This window comes from Crinia signifera, chromosome 3, assembly GCF_055691185.1.
Source record: "Crinia signifera chromosome 3, ASM5569118v1, whole genome shotgun sequence".
NCBI lineage: Eukaryota > Metazoa > Chordata > Amphibia > Anura > Myobatrachidae > Crinia > Crinia signifera.
In genome coordinates, this window is record NC_139219.1 from 203,912,023 (window position 1) to 203,932,465 (window position 20,443).

The following is a 20,443-nucleotide window of genomic DNA, read 5'->3' on the forward strand; positions in this document are numbered from 1 at the left end:
GATTTCTCCAGGGTATGAAAAATATTCAGTGGAGACTGACACAGTATATTTGCGGGCTTCCGGCCAAAGACAGGTCCAGCACACCTCCTCCCACCCACAATCCTATGGGAATGCCCAGCGCTTTCATGGGGATGCCCATGAAATGCTGGGCATTCCCATGGGTGACAGCCCCCCATGCCCAGCACACACCCCCGCACCGCTCCCTGCGAATGGCCCAGCAACATTGTAAATCACCACGGTCGTTCGCACAGTGGACTTGCACAAAAGACCGTGTGCATGTGCAGTTCTGAAACCATCGGAACAGGTCCGAACACATCAGAATGACCCCTAATGTGTATAAACATGCATATGCATTTTGTGTAAAAATAGCTACATTAACCTGCAGCTGCAAGTGTGACTCAGCAGCTGTAAGCCAGTGGACCATGGGAGCGTGCATACAGACACATGTAAGATAACCGCAGATGTAACTGTATTTGAATTTGAGGCTAGATAATGTATACTGTACTGTATGTGAAAACCAGTACAGAGCTGAAAAGTTCTGTCCAAAATCTAAACTTGAGTATCAATAGCTTTTTGCTGTGTGCAACTACTGTATATGAATTTTTTGTCAGCTAGAAAATTTTCTTTGTGAGCATCCTGTACAGGCAGCTTTTGTGAAATGCCTTGGATACTGTTGATCAGTGTACATTTAAATTTATTAAATCTTTAACACATTCAATGTTACAGTTGACTTAACAGTAGCTTCTCTGAAATTGACCTTGCTTGACAACTAAATGTATTGGGACAGTTTTATCAAGGCAATGTAACTAGTATCATACAGTAGTACTTGCATTACTGCACAATAGACTGAACAGAGCTCTGAGTGATATATATGAATTGCTCTCCAGTGGTGGTTTATTGGAACCTTAAAATTGTGCTTTTTCTATAGTAATATCTCTAAATCTGTTAATCCTGATGGATCACGTTAAGTATTTTAACCCTACCCATAATTCAACCCCTAACTCTTCCATCCCGCAACCTAATCCTACTCTCCCACTTCCACAGCCTAACCCTAACTATCCCCTCCCACAGTCTAACACTAATAACCAAATGCCCTACTCCCTCAGCCTAACGCTAGACATCCCCTAGTGACTAATTCCAAGGCCAGTGCTTACCTTGCAGATCCATTGAGATTCTGATGATGGAATCCTGCTGTCAGTATTCTGACAGGATCCTGACCACATCGATGTACAGTATACTGTATATAGGTCCTGATTTTGATCTGTTCGCACAGGAGAGCAATGCTTTACTACTTCTGTACATGTGCATACACTTGACATGAGCGGGCATGGCGAACTACTAATTCGCCGTCCCGTCCGCACCTACCAGTGTGGGTGACAGGCGGCGAACGTGCTGTGCCCATGGGAACGCCCAGCGTTTCATAGGTGTTCCTATGAAAGCGCTAGGTGTTCCCATGGAAATTAGGCAGTGACGTGGGTGCCAGGGGTAGGCAGCTGATGTCAGCGGATGTCAGCTGCCCGCTCTCTTCCCGTACTGGGAGCACGTAAAGCTAAGACACCAGAAAGTGTCTTAGTTTTCCATGCTCGTTCCAAATCATTCGATAGTCAGTGACCATCGAATGATTTGCCCCCCCACAACCAAGGCTGCGAATATATGTTTATGCAAAACCTTCATTCGCAGCCGTGCAGCGAATTCACTGAGGGGGGGGGGGGGCTGGTGGCTGTGTGAGCGGTGGGCAGCGTTAAAGCCACACGCAACACTGCAAAATTTGCAGCGTTGTGTGTGGACTAGAATAAGATCCATAGATTCCAGGTAGAGATGGGAATGCCAGATATTTAGATATTATTTCTGGTGCCAGATCAAAAGGATAATATTTGTGCAGGAATGATCTGCACTCAATTTTACTGCATAAACTACAATACTTTACGCGGTTTAATAAAAAGTAATGTTTTAGGTGTGCTCAGGACCTTTTATTACACCATGTTGTAATGCAAGGGATGAAATATTATTTTTCTAGATGTGCTACCTTATACCCCTTTCACACCAGAAAATGCAGGGACTTACCCGGGAAAATGGTCCCTGGACGAAGCAGGGACATTCCTGGGTTGGCTACTTTCACACCACCCTTTTACCTGCATTTTCTGTTGTGAGGGGGACAGCAGGGTCCAAGCAACGGCGGGGGGGTCCAGACTGCGGGGATCCGGGCAGTGGTGCTTCTAGCGCTATTTGCTGGGCAGCAAGGTGGGAAGCTCTGTAATTGAAAACAATTTGAAAAGACTGGGCATACTCTGATTGGCTAAGAGCATCCGGCCAGTCTTTTAAAAATGTTTCAAATCCAGCGCTTCCTGCCCCGCTGCCCGTCGAATAGCGCCAGAATCCCCGCAATCTGGACCCGCCGCCCGGACCACACTGCCTGCCGCCTTCTGCCAGACCCGGGTAAGTACCTTTCACAACAGCCAGTAACTCGGGCTGGTCGCGGGAGAAACCCTGTTACCCTGTAGCTAGGAGGGTTGAAATCCCGGCAAATTTTCCCAGGAACCTTGCACACCAGCGCTAACCCGGAAAATGTGGCTGGTGTGAAAGGGGTATAACTGATACTTACAGTAGTATTACAACATAGAAACAGAATAGCAGGTGCACCATACACCATTCAATTTTTTAAAATATATAATATATGAAGCAGTTGGGTTTAGTAACATTATTATTATAATTATTGTTATTAGTAGTATTTTTTATATTATTATTAATAATAATAATAATAGTGGTAAAATAACAATACAAATCATAATGATAAAAATAATATACTGTAACAATAAAATTAATTAAAGAATATTCAATTATATAACCTCATTATAGATAATCAATATTAGTTGGCAGCCAGTTACTGGCAAAAAATATCCTGCTTTATTCCGCATATTACCAATGACTCCCAAAAAGTATTTTTTTTTTTTGGTATAATTTATACAGTATACCATAGGCCTACAAAGGTTATGCAGAGGGCTCCCTATGTCAAGGTAATAATAAAAATGCCTCATATATATATGACTTTCTATTGCTGACTAGTAGAAAAATAGCTGAGAAACACCTAAAATAGTTCTGCATCCTAAATATTTAATGACTGGAAGCAAGGATGATGTACAGTTTGTAATGGCACAGCACTTAGGTTCTGGGAGTTTGTGTATTCTCCCCATGCTTATATAGTAGGTTAATTGGCTTCCGACACAAATGAATGCCAGCGTGTGTACATGTGATAGGGAATATAGATTGTAAATTGCACTGGGACTGATGTGATATTTTTCAGATATTCTCTGCAAAGTGCTCCAGAATATGTGTGCAGTATGTAAATAATGGGTAAATAAATAAAATAAGTTTAACGACGTGTTTTAGTAGAACTTAATTAACAAATAGTGAAACACACCAGAATCATATTTCTCTGTAATGGTGCACATACAATTATGTGATATTGCATGCAATCATTTGATTTCGACCACATCTGTTCGATAATTCGTATGATTGTATGCACATTTTGTCTATCGAATTGTATGAGCATTCGCATTTGGTTTTCAACCACATGCAATCGCTCGAATGTAAGTAGTGGGCGGAGGGAGCACTTTCGTCTGGCATTAGGTTTGGGGAGAGGGGGGGTGGAGGGAGCGCTGGTGGCGTTCGTCAGAGTAGCATATCAATGTGATGGAGCGCGAGCGGGCAGTAGGTTTGGGGAGAGGGGGGAGTGTTTAAACTGAAATCTAAAATGCAGTGCAAGTATAAAGCAGTCAACATTTACCCTGAACAGAAACTAAATATGAAAGAATGAAAGACCTGAAATGGCCTCTAAAATAGTGTTTTTATGTCAGTTCATTATTAACTACACAGAAGTATTTGTTTTCTTTCTTGTTATTTAGTTTGTCAAAGTTCTCTTTGGTTTGTTTGAATTAAGATGACGACCACCTCTTACAGTACACATCTTACTATACAGTACCCAAGCAAATTAGTGCTTTGTTATAGTCAGCAACCATTTAACCTACAACCATGTTTTGGCGTAATAAAGAAGACCATGTGTAAGGAAGTCTAAGCAAGCTAAAACACACAAATCCATACAAATAAGGCACTGGTTAGGAATGTAACATATGACTTCAGTATTGTTAGATATCAATGCTACTGTACCCTACTGTACTAAAGTAAAACAGTGTCCTTACTTGGATGTTTCCAATATTCTACTGTATCTCTAGGTACAACGTTTATTCTTCAGGATCTGTCTGTGCATCGGCCACTACTAGCTGCAGGTGGCATTTAATTTCAGTACCTGATATAGTACACAAACGTTGTTTCATGTTTTGTAACATTGTTTTATGCACAAATAACATATATTTGTGTGTATATCATGTGTTTGTACAACATACATGCAAGACATCTCAAGATACATAATTGAAATATAAAAATATTGTGAAATACGGAATAATCCGTTATACAAAATTCTTCTGGTCCCGAGCATTTTGGATAAGGAATACTCAACCTTTAGTGACTAATGTTGCTAATAACCAATTTAGAATTCAGAAAGTGTCAACTAATCCCAAAACAACAGAAAATCTTTATCATATAGCCTTAGTGTAGCCCATCAAAAGCTTTTCCATATCCAGAGATGGTAGAACACGTGGTATTGGCAACTGGGCATTAACATCCAAATGTTGAACACCATCTGAGTATTGTCAGAGGCTTGTCTTCCTAGAACACCAAACTAAACAAGGGTGGGACAAATCACTTAAAATATCTGCTATGTGTGTCAGAGGTGGCTGGGCAGTGAGAGTAAAAGCAACGACGTTACCAAAATCAAAATGGACTGTACCTTAAAACTTATATTAGAAAAATGCAAAAAGGAAAAGATTTGAAAATGCATTAATACACCTTAAACAGAGAGGAGGAGGAGGAGGAGGAGGAGGAGGTGGTGGTGGTGGTGGTGGTGGTGGTGGTGGTAGGAGTAGTAGTAGTAGTAGTTATATAGCACCAGCATATTTCATTGTGCTTTACAATTGGGAGTAGTAGTAGTAGTATTGTGTATATAGCACCAGCATATTTCATTGTGCTTTACAATTGGGAGTAGTAGTAGTAGTAGTATTGTGTATATAGCACCAGCATATTTCATTGTGCTTTACAATTGGGAGCAAAATAGTTATAAAACAAGACTACAGTATGTAATAACAGACAGACTAAATGGCTCTTAGTGGGCTGTATTATCCAGTCACACAAGAATGTTGGCCTACAGTTGAAAACCAAAATATGTAATGTTAAGTGTGGTCTGTATTGTGGGGATGTATTTGGATATTATTACTTATTGAGGTTATGAAGGGGGTTCTAGAATTAATATGCTAGTCTGAAAAGGTGGGTTTACAGAGAATGCTTGGAAGTTGAGACTGGAGAAAAGTCTTATTATACAAACAGATAAACCTGAATTCCAAAGGAGCTGGTAACAATAAGAAAGGCAAAGGACTTGGGACAGAACCTTGCAGTACTCCAATTGATAGAAAAGTGAGCAGAAACAAACACAGAAGTTAATGATTTGATATGTAGGATGAGAGACAGAATAGAACTGGATCCTGAAAACCTAAGGATTAAAGGGTTTGCATGAGAAGAAAGTGGTCAACTATGCCAAATTCAGTAGAGAGATTCAAAAAAATAATTATTGAGTGATGGCATTTAGACCAAATCATTCACTACATTAGTATGTTCTGTCTTTTGTGGACTATTGAGAAAGAAAGTCTGCTTGATGTGAGTCCAGTAAGTTGTGTAACTAAAGACTGTGGGGCAGATGTATTAAGCCTTAACAAGAGATAAATGTAAGTGTGATAAAGAGAGATAAACGTCTGGCCAATCAGCTCCTTACTGACTTTTTTCAAACACAGCCTGTAACATGGCAGTTAGGATGTGATTGGCTGGACGTTTATCTCTCTTTATCATCCTTGCATTTATCTCTTGTTAAGGTTTGATACATCTGGCCCTGTGTGTCAGCTGGATGTCAGTAAGTCTGAATGTTGGTAAGTCTCTCGGAGCTTGGAATGACATTGTTGCTAAGAGATAGTGTGGCAATTTGAAATAAAGATACAAATTGAGAAAGAGAGAGAGACAACATATTTTAACATGAGCACAGGAGACAGAGATCTACTGATTTGTGAGGTTGTGGGATCAAAAGGAGAGGTAATAGAGTAGGATGAAGAGAAGAGTGTAGATACTTATTTTATGTGATGAAATTAATAGGTGTGTTTAGCAAAGGAATTGGCCAAGTTTCTTCCTGAGGAAGAGCAAATGTATCCACGCTCATCTGTAGCCGCTCGCTGAGACAGGGATGCGTGAGCATCTCAAATGCTCATGCATCCATTGCCACGAATGGGGCGCGTGACCATCATTCGCACTGAGAGCCGCATAGGTGAGTGGGGCTCCATCCCTATATCATTTTGTTTTGAATCTTTTCAGTCTTGTTCTTTAAATAGCATGTAAGTTCTTGTGATAGTAGTTGGTGTGCTTAGCATGCAAGTTGTACATACTGTAGTGATTTAAATGTATTAAAATGTCGCTTGGGGTTACAAGTTTGAACAGAGATCAGAGTTTGAAAACATGTTTGTTTGGCAGTGTCTAGAACCTTTCAATAGGAATAGTATATAGTCTTATTTGTTATAAAATCACTTGGAGTACAGGATTTATTCCACTGAAATTATGCTTTACTTGAGAATTTTTGTAGGTGTCTTGTTACTTTAGATTGCCACTTTACCTTGGGATAGAGTTTGGTTAAGATGTAAAACAGCAATCTCAGGAGAAGTGAATATAGACATTTTTGACAGATACTTTTGCAGAGAGGTAGAAAGTTGTTGAAAATAGTGTTAATGGTTTCAACCAGGGCCATCCTTAGGCATAGGCAAACTAGGCAATTGCCTAGGGCATTTGGAATGCCTAGGGACATCAGCAGATTTTGCTGATTAAAATGATATGCAGCATGCCTATATTCTGTGTGTGAGTGAGGCTGTATCTGCATATGAAATAGTGTATTCATGGAAATCACTGTAACATAGCATTCCGTATGCAGGTACAGCCACAGTCGCACACAGAATATAGGCATGCTGCATTTAATTTTAATCATTGGAAGCTCCTTGTGTGTGCTGGTCATAACAATGCAAATAAGACGAATTTTCAGCAAAAAAATGCACCCAATGTTAGCAGAACTGGCCAGGAGCTGCATGGCTTATTGAGGCAAGATGTATGAGGAAACATCTGTATCCAAGCAGAGGCAGAGGTCACAGTGTTAGCGGCTGTGCGAGTGCTGTCTGCGGGTGGGTTGGTTGTGCAATAGTGTTCGGCATATGTGTAATGGGCATATGTGTGTCATGTGTATAAGGGCATTAATAATGTGCAACATATGTGTAAGGGGCATTATGTGTGTCATTATGTGTATGAAGGGCATTAATAAAGGTTGGCATAATGTGTACTGGGCATTATGGTTATAAGGACATTAATAATGTGTGTCATGTGTAAGGGGCATTACTGTGTGGTATTATCAGGGGTGCCGAGAGAAAGGGGTAGGGGGTACAAATTACCCAGACCAAAGTCTGCTGGGAGGGCCCAGTGGGGGCCCCAGGCCCCCTCCCCTTAAGTGACAGCAGCAGCTGCAGCTCTTCTCCTCTGCTCAGCACACACTGCTTTGTGCTGGGTTGCAGTGTGGCCATGGAGGTGGTTAAAATACAATATTTTCTCAGTATTCAGGGTATAATGTGAATAATGTGAGGAGTAATGTACAGATGGGGCAGGTCCCATCTTGGCAGCGGATGGCGATGGCGATGCCAGCCGCCATCCCGCGCCAGCGCCATATCCATAGTGAGAAGGGGGCGCGCGCGTCCCCTTCCGACGGCGCTTCCAGACGCTCCCCGGGTCACCGCCATCTTGTCGGCGGTAACCCAGGGTCCCTGCCGCCTGCCCGCACCCCCCCCTAACCCTGTCCATCTCCCTGAGGCAGAGACGGACAGGGTTCCTGTTGCCCCGCCGACAGAGATTGAGACGCGCATCTCAGTCAGATGGCAGGCCAGGCTGCTGGCAGATCGCCAGCGGTGACGTTCTGGCGATTCGCCAGCAAGGACGAGGCCTGCCCCATCTGTATATAAGGTAAAGTGGTACTACAGTGTGATGTAACGTGAATAAGGGACACCATCGCATGATATAATGTGAATAAAGTTGCACTACTGTGTGGCATAATTTGAATTGGGGGTAAAATTGTGTGGCCATGCCCCTTCCCAGCAAGAACACACCCCTGTTTGGGCTGTGCACCAAATGTGTGCACTGTTTCTGTTTAAAATATTGCGGGTAGGAGCACCAAAATGATGACTGCTATGATGAGGGTGGATGGTGCTGGAAAAGGGGAGCAGGGTCAGAGGCAGAACTAGTGGCGGTGCTAGGGGGCACCAGACAAAATCTTGCCTAGGGCATCATTTAGGCTAGGGCCGGCTCTGGTTTCAACTCTACCAATAGGGCCTAAATCAGAGTTGTACGCTGTTCTGATGTTTTCACAATTGAGTGATTATTGTCAGCCTGCACAACCCCATGATTGCACTGCCCATGTGTAAAAGTGTTTTTGCCATTACAATTGCAGCAAGAATATAATCAGAGTGATGTTCTCCTTTATTGTGTACAATTGAGTATACATTCTCAGCCTATTCTGTACACCAGGGGTGGGCAATAAGCGGCCCTCCAGTTGTTGATGAACTACACATCCCAGCATGCCTTGCCTTAGTTTTGCTATTCGGCCATGCTGAAATTGATGCAAGGCATGCTGGTATGTGTAGCTCATAAACAGCTGGAGGGCCGCTTATTGCCCTCCTGTGGTGTACAGAATAGGCTGAGAATGTATACCCAATTGCAAATGAGTTACAATTGTTCCAGTGGGCAACACATCATTCCTGGGCATCAGCTTCACTTGCTAACATTAACAGTTCCGTACACTAAAAAAAAATCACAATTGCAATTGTATTAGTGTACACCTCAGAATCAGGCCCTAAGGCAAGACCAAAAAAAAGCACAAAAACACAAACCTCTCTTCTTGCCTTGTTTGATATTATAGAGTGGGATGGAGCTCTTTCATGATACAAAATTAACTATACCAAACCTGAAACTATACTATTGCATTTCCCCGATGACCTGAGGAGCTCTTTTTATTCTTCATATAACCTCACCTGGCAGAACTACAAGTTTTCCACATCTCCTGCATAAATTGAACTTAGATCTCGCTACTTGGAAATCTCGTTATTTCCTGGCTGGGAAGAATTATAGCGATTAAAATGACCCTATTACCGCAACTAGGGTGGCCAATCCCGGGATCGGGATCGGCGGGATCCCGGGATTTGGCCCCCAAAACGCCGGGATTTCAATCCCGGGATTGGAATTTCCAATCCCGGGATTTCGGGATTAAACTGCGCATGCGCAGTTTAATGCCGGGCAGCGTCTGAGCACTCAGACGCTGCCCGGCTTCTCCCAATCCCCGCAGTGCGCAGCGTGACGAGGTCACGCTGCAAGGTCACGCTGCGCAGGGCACAGCCGCACGTCCACGGCTGCCCGCCCGCCCGTCCACGGCTGCCCGCCCGCCCGTCCAGCGCTCCCGGCCACCTGCCCGCCCACCCACCCAGCGCTGACGGCCGGCAGCACTCACGGCCGGCCACCCGCCCGCTCACCCACCCAGCGCTCACGGGGACCCAGCGGCAGCGGTCCCTGCCACCCACCCGCCCACCTAGCGGTCCCTGCCACACACCCGCCCTCCCACCCAGCGCTCCCTGCCACACACCCGCCCTCCCACCCAGCGCTCCCTGCCACCCAGCGGTCCCTGCCACCCAGCGGTCCCTGCCACCCACCCGCCCAGCGCTTGGGCGGCCAGGGTGTTTTTTATTATTAGGGAAGCCAATCCCGGGATCCCGGGAATCCCGGGATTGAGCATTTTTCAATCCCGAATCCCGGGATTGAAAAAATGCCCCGGGATTGGCATCCCTAACCGCAACTCCTCTATTTTTTCCAGACTTTACCCAATAAGGTGCCGGAGAGGGTTCTTGGGGATGTCCAGACTTCTTTTACGAGATTTGGAATGATAACACCCCACGAATAGCCCTTCATGTTCTTAGACGGCCTCATTCTGGTGGAGGCAGAGGCCTTCCTGATATCAAACTATATTTTATGGCTTGTTACTGTATTTAAGCCATCTAGTGGCCTCATTTTCTCCGAGGGGTTATGTTGTGTGGTTGGATTTGTAAGCCTCTTCCTTAGACCTCATCGTGCTGGCCTCTTTATGGAGTCTGGACAGGCCCTATCAAAGCTCTCTGACAACTTTTTTTCTTTCTCTTCAATTCTGTCTATCAATATGGGTCAATTATCTCAGAAAAAAATAACTTGTCCTCTCACCCCTCTTTCGGATAAACCTGCTTTTCCTGGTGGTGTGTCACCCTTTAGATTTGTTAATTGCCGTTTAGCTGATATATTTAGGGTTTGTGACCTTTCCTCTGGAAGCAATTGGGCATCCCTTGAGGAAATCAAAAATACTTTTCCCTCCTTATCCCCTTATTTTTTTTTTTTTCAGATTTGCCATTTTCTTCTTTCTCTACCGCAAGCCAATGTCAGACGACCTCTCATCCCCTTTGAATCCTTGTGTATGGACAACCCTCTTAGAAAATGATTAATCTCCTGCTATTATATTTTAGTTGAGGCATTCTCCACTCTGCAGTTACGCCATGAACAGGAGTGGGAGAGGGGCCTGCCCCCCCCCCCAGATGCTATTTGTTGAGGAAGATGTAAGGTGTAAGATGTAATATAGCCAAATGCTCTATCTCCACCCAACTTAAGGAAACATCATATAAGCTATAGTATATTATAGATGGTATTATACTCATACACTCTTATACTGACAGATTGTCCAAGATATTTTCTTCTACCACTCCTGTATGCTGGAGGGTTTGAGAACATAGAGGAACTCTCCTCCACATGTGTTGAACCTTTCCATATATTATACCATTTTGGACTACAGTACAGAATATCTTGATTTCCCTCAGGGGCATACCTCTCTCTTAAGATCCCTGGTCTTTCTTATTGCCCAGATCCTTCTCAGATTTAGATCCCCCCCTTTAATAAAATACTCTACCATGTATTGATAGCTGCTAAATAACTTATTGCTAAGAATTGGAAATCTACTGCCATCCCTACTGTCTTTGCCTTGATTAACTATGTATGGTTTGTTGCTAACATGGGAAAAATTGTGTATTTTCTTCATTATTGTCCCCCATAGATTCAAAATGGTTTGGGCCCCATGGCTTTCAGCAATGTCCCATCTGCCTCCTTTCTAATTATAATACATTGACCTTAATATCTACATTGACCAGTGTCTGTCACCTTCTTCTCTTCCCCCCTTCACATTCTCTTTTCCTGTATGTTTTCTTCATTGTTTCCTATATGATATTGTTAACTAAAAAAAAAGAATTCTCAATGTGTCTGTTTAATTTTGATATGTTGATGTCTGTGTATACTATTGTATGTACATTATGTTTTTATCTTAGTTAAAATAAAGAGTTTAAAAAAAAAGCAGTGGCAACAAAGAAAGCTGATAATGATTGTAATCTAAACTACAAAGAAAGCCAAAGTTTATTATTACACATATGCTTTCAAGGCTTTTTGGGTGGTGGGCATTATTTTCTAATTTCTTCAAATATTATAGTCAAAAATGGTGAAATAAAACAGGTATTACAACTCTCACAACCTCTTTTATTGGCATTTTTTGGGCTGGTTAACGGTTAACCTGTGGTTTAGTAAATTTCCAAAGAATGTTAGTAAAAAAATATTATTGTCTAGAAAGTTATAGTAATATGCTCATTTGCTCACAAATAAAGTACTCTAAGTTGTGGGCTAATTAGAAAATGTACCATATATTCATTGTGAAATACTGATACTTACATGTTTAAATTTACAGGACAATTTCACTTGTATGTTACGGATGCTGTACAAGTTGACATCAGAAATGACGATATAACTGCAGGGATCAACAAAGACAATTTTTCTCTGGAGTTTGTAAAGAAACACTTTGCCCCATCTGTTCCAGTAGAAATGGAAAAGTGGTAACCATAGATGATGAGTTTTGGGCAGTGTTGATCCATCAGCTATTATCTGAGATAATAGGGAGTTGTCATATACTTCCAAAATCTATCATACTATCTTATGATTACATGGCAGTTCAACATCAAGTGAAAGCTGTCAACTGGGCACACTTGTACTGTAACTTCCAAAACAACTGGTCCCCAAATGCAGATCACACAGCCCAGGGGCTGAGGCTGAGGAGGTGGGCAAAATATATCATAATACATACTTTTGCAATGCAAAATATTGAAAAATTAATATTTAATGAACAACATTGAATATGCTCCTTTCTTCTCTATCAGTAATATGGCACCTCAGGATATCTTCTTAAATGCAGGATTTATAGTTATTATTGTGGTTTTAGCTAATCACAACTTTAAACAAATCAAATAACATATTTTTATTGTATCACCTTAGGTGGCATCAGTGTACAAAGCTATAACTTTAGTTATGTAATGTCTCAGTAGAGCTGAAAACCTAATTGTAATACACATACAAGGTTATGGGTTACATAGCCATAGGCCAGAGTCGACTCTACTCTAATGAGCAATATGCTGAATTAAATTAAAGTGCATTTATTTTATAAGGTACTTGTGTAATAGCACGGTGCCCATTACATAGTTAGTGTAGCATCCCTGTCAGAATCAGCGTAGTGTTCGCACGGCCAGCGTAGTTAACGTAGTCAGTCAGAAGTAGCGTAGTGTTCCCGCAGCCGCTTAGCGTAGTCAGCATCCCTGTCAGAAGTAGCGTAGTGTTTCCTAGGGTAGGGTACCACCATGCACGGGTAAACCACCGCTATAATTTTGTTGATCCGGAGACTGGGGTTCATACCCAAAACATTGAACACCTTTGGGGATCTTGTAAGTGGCGTAACAAACATCAAAGGGGCACTGCATGCCAAAATCTGGACTCCTATCTCCAGTAATTCATTTGGCGCAAAATTGTCGGTGCAGAAAATGCTTTCCAGCGGATTCTTCATGGCATTACTCTGCTCCCAAAAACTGACAAAGCAGATGACACAGATGCAAACACAACTGTATCAACTTCAGCTGCAGTTTGCGTCAACTGTTTCAACTTCAGCTGCTTCATCTGCAGTTTCAGTAAATGCAGAAGCTGAAGAATTTTATTATTTTCTTTGGTCTTGTTATTTCATATTATTGTACTTTTGTTAAGTGTTTTTTTTTCTTCTTCATTATTCACTAAAATCCAGTTACCTGTTAACACATGTCCTCATTACCGTCTCAGATGTAGGATATGGCAGGTGTGAATGTGTTCCTGAAACACCCCCACTATCCACGCCAGCCCGAAGCATGGCAGTTGGACGCGCTACGCGTCCTCCCGACCTGTTCATATCGCCACTATCCACGTCGGTGTGGAGTTGATTCTATAAAGTGTGGCGAGCCACCGAGCCCGAAGCGTGGCGAGAGCATAAAGCCCTTACTTTATATGTATTCCGCATCAGCTCGCCACACTTCGGGCTCGGTGGCTCGCTGCGCTCGCCACACTTTATAAAGTCAACTCCACGCCAACGTGGATAGTGGGGGTATCAACAGGTCGAGGGGACACGTAATGTGTTCCCTCACGGGGCTGGCTGTGCTTGCCACGCTTCGGGCTGGCGTGGATAGTGGGTGTTTGAAAAGGAGGCATTTGCCAGTATGTAACATGGCGCACTGGCAAATGCCTCCTTTATTGTGCATAAGACGCATTTGTGCCTGCATACCCCCTTTGTGCATGAGATGCACGTACTACCAAACCCCCTAACCCCATCTCCCTGAAGCGGACACAGGCAGGGTTGCCGTACCCTGCCACAATAATTACTGAGACGCAGGAGGGTCTGAGACGCATCTGCATCTCAGACAGACAGAGTGCCTCTCCGCTGGCAACCGCATTTTCCTCTCTCTGCCGGTGTCAGCCAATGCAGAGGATCTGGAGGTTACTGGCGCTGTGTGAGAGGCACTCACTAGGCTTGCCAAGGATGCTGGGGACAGATCCATGGACATCAGGGACAGAGCCGGGCTGCCGGGAAGTCACTACGCTAGGCAGCCATTGGGCTGTCACTACACTAAATACACTAGGCAGCCGTTGGGCTGCTGCGGAGTCACTACGCTAACTACGCTAGGCAGCTGTTGGGATACGCTGACAGCATAGTTTAGGCTACGCTGAAAACATAGCATAGCCAGGCGCCGTGCTATTACACAAGTACCTTTTATAAAGCTAAAAATCATGTAAAGTAATTTTAATATGTCTCTGTTTGTATTTTCTACACCAGCAGATGGTACAAGGACCTCTGATTCATTAATGTCTACTACTACAGACACATTTCTATTTTGATATACAGCAAAATTGTATAGTATATAAGAAGCAACTATACAGTAACTGTCAACCACCCTTTGCATTGGCATAGAGGAATACACCACCTGAATAATCAAGGCATCTGAACCTGCTTTCAATAATCCAAAGGGACATTCAGATACACCCCTAATGTTTATATGTGCATTATTACATTTGTGTTGTGTGGGAGTTTATGAAGACATCATTAGCCAGGACTCTGACACTTATAGCCTCTGGTGAGATGTTTATCTATGCCATATGAATAGCTTCCCACAATAATAATGATAAGTGTAGGTGCAGAATCTTAGTTATGAATGGCCTCTCCACCACATCCCATAAATACTCAAGTGTGTACATTTTGGGGGGCAATTGTGGTGGCCACATCATTCATTGGAACTCTCCAGAATCCACAAACAAATTCTGTACACTTTGGGACCAATGACACGGCTTATTATCCTGCTGGAGTATTCTATTGCTGTGGGTGTACATGAAGTTCATTAAGGGCTGATTACATCACCAAGCACTGCAACATAACAGCTGCTGGTCAATGATGTGTTCACACAGACCAGTGGACCCATCCCATGCAACAGGAATACACCGGACACCATCATGGAACCACCCCCAGCCTGAACAGTGCCTTTTTTGACAATGGAGATCCATGGCATCATGGGATCTGCAGCACACTCAAACCCTACTATCAGACTGAAATAACTGAAACCATCATGTTGCCATCTTCCAGGATCCAATTAGCAAAGCCACAAGTGCAGGTGAGGTGCTGTGTCTGGTGTTGTAGTGTCAACAGTGGCACTCTAATGGGTGTTCTGCTTCCATTTTCCATGGAAGCTGCACTGACCTACTGGGTATGTGTCTGGTGCCTCCTGCATTTAATGTTGATTTTATTTTAGCCAGTATCACTTGTCTGTTACCATGTTCAATGCTTACCATGATCATTAAGTACCTGTGGTCTTCCACTGTTATGTCCATGGGTGGTTATAATACCTTCTGTGGCCATTGTAAGTCTGGCCATTTCAAATATGTCAAAATACAGTGGCATCACCTACCATCTTTACATACTGCTATCCAAGGTTTTTTTGCCACTTCAGGGTATTAATGTTATCATCACAGAAATCTGCACAATCTCAAATATTCTGTGTGGACACAGTCTCAAATAAATATGTGCACAGTCTATACCTGTATGTGCCAAGACATACCGTATGTAATCCTCAATGCTACATTGAGCATATGCCACTGTGCCTCCTGACGCGTGAAGCAGATATATGTCTGGGAAAACTAATTTAGTGCACTAATAAATGAGAAAATTGTTGTTGCCAAAATAATTATAATATTGGTTTATATAAAAATGATAAGGACCTTGAACTAATACAATTACTATTATGTTAGTTTACAGAACTAACATTTTTTTTATTAAATGTAGCCAATCATTTACAATACATGTAATGCTGGCCACACATCAGACCAACCTTCCTCCAACCATCCAACTAGTTGCTTGGATGGAATAAAAATATGGCACTGGATTGGAGTAAATGTAATATTTAATTCAGAAATTTGCTCCCAAAATCTGGAAAAGGACAAAAACTGTCGCTCGGACAGGGTACTGTAGTTGAACCTGTTTGATTTAAACTTTTTGTATGAATGTTTTTGTCCATTTTCCTGGGTTTGTGAGCACATTTCTGATTGTCCTTTGCTCCCGTACAGTACCACATTTTTATTTCATCCAAGCAACTAGTTGGATGGTTGGAGGAAAGTTGGTCTGATGTGTGGCCAGCATAAGGAATAAGAATAGATTGCAAGGATAGTATTTAAAATGCAGAAAATATTAATTGACCAGTAGAACATAATAGACAATGTATAAAAATTACACAAAGCATTAAAGGTGCCCACACACAGTGCAATTCTCGCATGCGATTTGAACTCTTTAGTTAAAATCGCATTGCATCAAGTTCAAATTACACCGTGTTTATTTTGCCTTGCAATACAATGCGATAGTCCACACCGCAAGGCAAAATAGTGTGTAAGGCAGGTATTTTTGTACTTCATTGCATTGTGTCTAGTTCAAATTGCACCCTGCACATGCGATATGTACTTTACATATTTAAATTACATATTGTAGTCTAGTCCAAATCTTCTTTAGTTCAAATAGCACAGTGTATAAAGTTTAAATTGCATAGCGCTGAGGTTCGGGGCCTGATTAAAGGTTCCAGGTGCCCTAAGCTAATACACATGTAGCTCCCATTGTAATGTTGCTAAACACACATGTATGGGTACTCAGGGACTTGACATTAATGCTGCCTATGACATACAGTATGTGCATGTTATGAAGGTTATACAACTGGCATGTAGGATCTAATGCTTTTGGCGTGGGATGGAGCCTTTGGCTTTAGGCTGGCGCTGAAGCACAATGTACTTAAAGTAATAGTTCCATCAATAAGTTACACTGGCACAACCATCTGGCAGTCACCTTAAGAACTTGACCCCCCCCCCAGTACATCGGGACATGTGATAACTAACAAGTATGGAATAAATTAGGTCTACATTTTATTCCTCGGCTGTCACCTGCCTCCAGCCCTGGCGTCCTAGGCTGCATCTTAACTAGCCTATTGGTTATTCAGGCACTGCTGAAGTTCAAATTGCATAGCACACATTGTATAGCTCAAATCACGCCTAGAACACATTTTACAGTGTGTGAGCACCTTTAGCCTCAAAATTACAGTATATTTAGAAATGAGGGACAGTTGAAATATCGCCAGTATTTGTCTGAGAGTTGTATGTGCTGACATGCAGCATATACCTTTTTAGTGAAATACAACACTTGCAAAATTAAATTTGAAAGTCTTCATTCATTTCTGGTAAGTTCTTTTAGCCTGAGGGAGTCCAATTAGTGAGGTGATCCTTCAACATGTGTGGTCTGTTTATACTTGCAACTGAATGTAATCTCCTGGCAAGACAGTGTATTGGTGGGACAAATACAGTTTGTGATAAAGGAAAGGAGCTATCCAGTAGTGCTGTATTGTTGGGTGCAGATCATGTAGGGGACCATCAATTTGTAATATATTTGTATTGTGAACCCTGTTGAGCAGCTACAAAATAGGCCTGGTCATCGACCATGATGGTTCTATACCATCAATAGTATATGGCCAATGTGTATTGTTTTCCTGTCAATGCTGGTGAACCAGAGGGTTTTCCACCATCACTGGTGGCCATTGACACAATAGTTTTTTTTCTTGCTATTGCTGCTCATAGCTGCAGTCAGCAGACCTGTGCAGCCCCAAGCACAACTCTCAATATGAATGCAAGTAGTGCACATTGCCAGTTTTGCTTGCATAAACACATTCAAAATCACAAGCTTGTTACACTGATGTCCATGCTAGAGAATTATAAACATTTGCCTGTCTAAGCATATATTATTTATATCTGCTTATATCCTAAATATAATCTTGTTTTCTACCTAAACACAAACTTCTCCTCTAGACCCAGTACTGTCGTCCTTTATGACAAACTGTTATGCGGAGCTGTATTGAACACCACTGCAAAATTAAAATATATTACTTTCAAAAGTATTTGACACATAATTTGTCAAAAAAATCAATTATATTTGCTATATATGAAACCATGCTGACAGTGAATGACTACAGTCAGACGCAGCTCTATTTACTTGTTTTAAACTGTTCAATGTTTAAAGATTTGAACCACTTCTTACAGTACTTGTTCTATCATTTAGTAGCCCATTAGTAATATCACTGTTAATGAGTTTAAATGCTACTGCTATTTACACACTTGTTGCAGGCAGCAGAATTAATTTAGTAAATTACGCTGTAATCTAATGCATGGTGGGCTGGTTAACACATATATACATAAATGTACTGGTATATATATATTTTTTTGCAATCTATGTGCTACCTTGCCTGCTCCTGCAGCACCTGGGACACAGTGTTTGTTTTCACTTATCCTTCTAAGCCCTCCCTCAGCCAGTGCCTGGGTTGGGCTTATCAAGGGAAGACAAGCTGAGTGCACAGGTGCAGCGGCAACCCAGTGAAACATCTATGGGCTGGCAGCTAACATATGTATTACATGCAACTTTTCATTTAGGTTTTTACTGCCACCACCCCGTCTCCCCCAACACACACTCATACAATGACATGTATGTATGTATGTTATGCACTGTAGCACACAGGCAGCAGCCATCACGTATCATATCTAACCTCTGGTCCTTAATTCAGCCCCTTTTAGATTTAGTACTGTATCACATATAATTCTTATTTAAAAACATTCATTACTTTTATTCCTACAATTTTTGCTTCTATATGGTATGTGTTTGTGATATTTATTAAAAGATGTATAGTTATAAAAATTATACTTTACCAGGTGAACACATTTTTCAAAAATCATTGTCAATATTTTTATAATAATAATAATAATAATAATAATAATAATAATATTTATATAGCACTTTTCTCCCAATAGGACTCATAGTGCTTTACCATTGTCTTTACAGCTCGAAATACAAAACAAGCTTAACAGTAGATATCAGTAAAATGCTTGAGTAAATAAGTATGTATTTAGTCTATTTTTAAAGGATTCTACAGTGGGGGCTTCTCGCACTGTGCGAGGAAGAGAGTTTCATATATAGGAGACCCAGGTAGAGGGCATTGCAGTAGTCTAGGCGCGATGATATAAATGCATGTATGACTTTAGGCAGGTCTTCTGAGGGAATTAAGTGCTTGATTCTGACTGTATTCCTTAGATGATAGAATGAGGATTTGATTGTGGCTGACACCTTAGATGATAGAATGAGGATTTGATTGTGGCTGACACCTGATGTTTAAGTGTCAGGCTACTATCCAGGACAACACCAAGATTCTGCACATGATCAGAGTCTGTTAGTGCTGTGCCCACCAGCGTAAGACTTGTCAGTTGGCTATGCTGCTGTACTGTGATTTATCATCAGGACTTCTGTTTTATCTGGGCTCAGTCTCAGCCAACTGGCACTCATCGACTCCTGGAGCTCAGCTAGGCAGCCATTTAAGGGTGTTATTGTGTTATCAGTGCCTGGAGCAAAGGACAGGTACAGTTGTGTATCATCTGCATAGCAGTGGTAGACCAGGCCATGACATCTGATTATGTCACCCAGAGGAAGCATGTATACTGCAAAAAGCATGGGAGATAGTATAGAACCCTGTGGGACACCACAAGACCACAGTGCTGGTGGCAAAGAGTATACACCCGATGAAACTCTCTGTGACCTGCCAGCGAGAAATGATTTGAACCAGCTATGGACTGTGCCACCCAGACCACATACATTCTTCAGGCGCTCAATAAGAATCCCATGGTCAATGGTGTCAAATGCTGCAGAGAGGTCCAGAAGGATTAGTATTGAACAGTCTCCTCTATCCCTTGCATTTAGAAGATCATTGAGCACACATACCAGAGCTGTTTCTGTGCTACTGTATGTCTTCTCCTGAATCCTGACTGGATTGGATCATAAATGTCAAGGGTTGACAGTTGGGTCTCTAGTTGAATTGCAACCACTTTCTCAATAACCTTTCCTAGAAAAGGAAGATTTGATACTGGCCTGTAGTTGGTCATGCAGTCAGGGTCTAAATTCGATTTTTTAAGAAGTGGTCTGACTATTGCTTCCTTTAGTGGTTCAGGAAAAATGCCTGTCTGCAAAGAGCATTGAACTATTTTTGCGAATGCAGGGCCGATTATTTCCATACACCCAAAAAGAAGCTTGGATGGGGCAGGGTCCAGATCACAGGAGGAGGGACGCAACATTCGGGAAATTCCAGCACTTTGTCAAAGATGTCCCATGAAGGCAGGTGTTTTACACTGGCAGGCTTGGTATGTTGGTACTCCTTTGGTGTCACTGTGGTGATTTCAGCCCGGATGATAGATACTTTATCTGCAATGAATTTTGCAAACTCATTGCATCTGGGCTGGGACGCGGTTACATCAG

The 20,443-nt window shown here is 42.1% G+C and overlaps 1 protein-coding gene across 2 annotated transcripts in view; it reads left to right on the plus strand.

The window, feature by feature from the left end:
* Positions 1 to 20,443, plus strand: part of KHDRBS2 (KH RNA binding domain containing, signal transduction associated 2) — a 361,420-nt gene that overhangs the window by 304,979 nt on the left and 35,998 nt on the right. The window contains exons 12-13 of one of the 2 annotated variants that reach the window (XR_014471754.1): positions 11,975 to 12,340; positions 14,408 to 15,236. The gene's annotated coding sequence lies outside the window, so the exon portion shown is untranslated. The remainder of the gene's footprint in view (positions 1 to 11,974; positions 12,341 to 14,407; positions 15,237 to 20,443) is intronic. The other variant, XR_014471753.1, reaches the window with a different exon arrangement.